Source organism: Lolium rigidum, chromosome 6 (genome assembly GCF_022539505.1).
Source record: "Lolium rigidum isolate FL_2022 chromosome 6, APGP_CSIRO_Lrig_0.1, whole genome shotgun sequence".
NCBI classification, from domain to species: Eukaryota; Viridiplantae; Streptophyta; class Magnoliopsida; order Poales; family Poaceae; genus Lolium; species Lolium rigidum.
This window is the reverse complement of record NC_061513.1, coordinates 327,054,984-327,058,834: the sequence shown is the minus strand read 5'-3', so window position 1 is coordinate 327,058,834 and position 3,851 is coordinate 327,054,984. Positions and strand designations below refer to the sequence as shown.

Sequence of the window (3,851 nt, the reverse complement as noted above, 5' to 3'; positions counted from 1 at the left end):
TGCAAGTAAGACCTGTATGTGTACTTTGACTTGTGTGATAGTCAGCCTGCACAAATGCCTCCTCGGTGCACGAGAATTTTCGTGTTCCATACCTGAATTCTAAGCCTTCACATGTCATCATTAATTCCATATTTGAGAGTACTCTTCCTATTTGCTATGTCTGCTTACTATGCTAATTGCGATTCTAATTAAAGTTGCAATATAGCTATATTTTACTTCACTACTCTGGCGACTGTGATCAAAAGTTGCAGTATAGCTATATTTTACTTCACTTCTCTTTCAATGGTTGGACATTAATTTCTCCTTATTCATTGAACTTTTTTACAGATGAAACTCAGTTTGTAGGGTTTACAGTTCCCGTGCATAAGGCGAAGCTATTACTGGCGAAGAAGACTCGGTCCTTGTGGGCAAGTCTAGGGTCGTTTAGCTTACCACGAATTAAGTAAATATACGAATCATTCTTCTAGGTTTACTCCGGTGAGCCAACAAACAAAGTGACCGATGCAACCTGAAACTGCACCGGCAAACCAGCAAGCTCCTTCACTTGACAGGGGAAAACAAAATATTTGTTCTTCTTTGCAAAATAATATGTATAAATGATCAGTGAGGTAGGGCTTGCCAATGAAATCAAGTTCTTGCTACTGTTGTTGACAGAACCATACTATTTTTTCTGTTTAATCACAGAGTCCTGCTTGATAAAAAAAACTTACGGGTAACAACAGTTCTACACACCATATTCTGACAGGTCCTTCTCTCTGTCTCATCATGTTTAATACTTATTATTGTCATTTTCAATTGTGCATCTACTGATAGCTAACAAATTTTCTGCTTGCCAGGAATGAAATATCAACAGTAATGGAGAAGGTGATAAATTAATTGGGATCTTCCGTTCAACATGGTGGAGCTGGTGTACAACATCTGATACAGCTTGAAGCCTCTCTCTCTCTCTCATATTGAATATTCGGATGCAGCATCATCTATACGTGTACATCCATCAGGTACAGGTTTAAAGTTCAATGCATAGAGCAAGCAAGCCGCTCAATTCTATAATTTAGTTAACATTGCGTACATATAGTTTGGCTGCAATTCTTAATCTTTTGTTGCGAACCTTTCATGGTTTTGAAGTTCTAGGCACTAAATAATCTTACTACACATGCTGGTTGGATCCTATTTGTTTCATACAATTATAGTTGCAGATAGTTCCTAAGAAGGAATGTATATTTCTAGATACCTACACATAAGTTTCTGAAGCTTTTGCATGACAAAATGGATTTGCCTAATGATAAGTTTTGAGAGATAGGAAATTTGTGGCGACGGCCACCCATCGTCCAGGCTGCTCAAGCATGCCCTGTTTTCTATGGCCTCGGCCCTAACATCTGTACACATTCTACGCTATGATCAGTACTTGAGTACCTCACTTTGAAATACAATGCGCACATTTTTTGGTCTTATGTTAAACTGCCAATTTTGCAGATGCAGGTTGTGTTGTACATATGTTATTTCAGAGTTTTGTTCGACAGGTTTTGATAGCTTACCTCATCTTTTTGTAAGCATGAAGGGCTGAAGTATTTTAGAGCTTTATGTTCTCTACCTTCTTGCATTTCCTGTCAATATCACTATTTCAAGTCATCATTCCTGTATGGTCATAAGAAAGTTCTCCAGCCCAGTTAATCTAGATCTCTTTGTCAACACCTACCAATCCCCCTTGCAGGCCCTCTTTCCCTACAATTTTCTCTATCGACAGCCATGTTCTCCTCTTCTCCGACTAAAGAGATACTTGCAGCCTAGACTCCCCTACAAATCAGGTAAACTTTCCGACATCTTCACCTTTTATAATTCGCTTTCTTTCCTTTCTTACTCCATTGGTTGTTCAGATTTGAATCTAAATGGGACTTCGTGCTATGGATCCTTATACCGCCTATAAATTTTACCTCATATTACCTTTTTGAGTTGAGTGGTTATCTTTCAGATGGTAAGTCATGCTAAGGATAGCAAGAGTTTGGATCCGATAACTCTTAGCCTTTTTTTGGTCTATACTTAGTGCTCTGGGTATTGGATTAATATTTAAGAAATCTTCTGATATGTTGAATTAATAGTTATCCACTTTCTTCTGAAATAAAACAATATTTTTTTTCAAACCATCTGCTTTGTCTTATACTTCCTTAATTTGACAGGAAAGTGTATTTTCATCTCAAATTTCGCATCCAGGACAATTTTTATTTCAGATCATCGGCTTCGTCTTAACTTTCCTTAATATGTCAGGAAAGTGAAGATATACTTGTTTCAAAACTTTTCGCTGATTTGACTATTCAACCTTGGACATTTTGTGTCTCCAAAATAAGATTCCCATATGCCTGTACACCACTAAATGTTTGGCATATATAATTCAATGTACGAATTTTACAATTTGCACTAAAATTAAATGTGTGTTTCTTATACGTAGAATCGGACATATGAATTGTTACGACATTTTGTTGTTTGATGCTCCCAAAAATTGATTTATTCTCTTAACATGTAGTAGCATACTGTTCAGCAAATATCACCGCATATACTCTTTTATTCGATCAACCATGGAGGTTGAAAGTACATATTTTCATGTGTAAGCATGGACATTCAGTGCATTATCGTTGCTAGGTTGTTCAAACTTTCAGTATCCAACGGACATACTTTTTCGAGTAGACTGGCAATTCTTATCACGGGAAAATTCAGGATCCTTAGTATGTATGCTCACATGAATGTTATGATCTTTTCTTTTTTTATCTGTTATATGTAGTGCATACTGAACTACAATATTTAACTGTATGTAAAAAAGGATTTGAGTGCGTACCTTCTAAATTGCTTTGAAAGTGGTTGCTGCTTTAAAGAGTTATTTGGTACTTTTGGGTTCCTACCTTACTGTCTTCCTATTTGATCATTTGTGTTCAATACTTAAGGCCTAGGTTTGTACTTTTTTTGCAGTTAAGGTTGGCTAATTAAATATGCAATAGACATGTTAGACATTTCATATATATTGTCCATGTCTTGTGTCCCGCACCCCTCCTACATGCTTCTCTGGGTTACATTTTTCTTTTTTCCCTTCACGCTTGCTTGCTTTGTCGCACACAGACACCGGAGGCTCTCGAAGATGTGGTGTTCAATCAATCAAGTGTCAGTTTACCGAGTTGGAGGACATTACTTGATAGGCTCTAAATCCAGAGCTTTTTTCAGTCATTTAAGCATAAGTCTTAGAATGACTTGAGGATGTCGATGCAAAATTCAATCTACATTTCCATGTTCGTTGACCTATTCAATATAGTTTGATAGAATCATGCATACTAAGTATCTCATGTAGTCATCTAGATGTGTCTTAGTCAATGCATTCAACATATTTTTTTCTCCATGTAACATGCTACCATTTCTAAGCCAACTGTTACCTCAGATGTTTACTTCCTTTTTTAAAGCACGTGCCCTTATATTGGTTTACTGAATACTCTTTTCTTGAGGATACAGGGCAAGTTGTCTGCTTCTAAAACGTGCAAGACATCTGAGTTTTAGCATAGAAAGTTGTCTTGTTTTGTTACTTATCAAAGGATGTATTATTGATTTCTTACAATTCAATATTTGTAAGTTCTCTATTTTTCATCTATAAATATATGCAGCTTTATGACCTCTAAAGTAGTTTCAAAAAACACATTCTTACTAGAGTTCAGGCCGAATATCAAAGAAAATGCACATATCAGGCGTGCCACTGAGGAGTCATTTTAATCGAACTCAACATCGAAACCATTCGAGCCACCTATGGTAGCCTAGGCATGGAAATCATCCTCCTTCCCCGTGAAAAAGAAGAGGCGACTTTGGTAAATACTGATTTC

General features: G+C 36.7%; 1 long non-coding RNA gene across 1 annotated transcript; it reads left to right on the top strand.

Moving 5' to 3' along the window:
• Nucleotides 1–303: 303 nt before the first annotated feature.
• On the top strand, nt 304–3,582 carry LOC124667652. The gene is made up of 4 exons (XR_006991354.1): nt 304–745; nt 837–998; nt 1,712–1,805; nt 3,106–3,582. It is a non-coding gene; the product is annotated as an uncharacterized LOC124667652 (long non-coding RNA).
• Nucleotides 3,583–3,851: the final 269 nt, after the last annotated feature.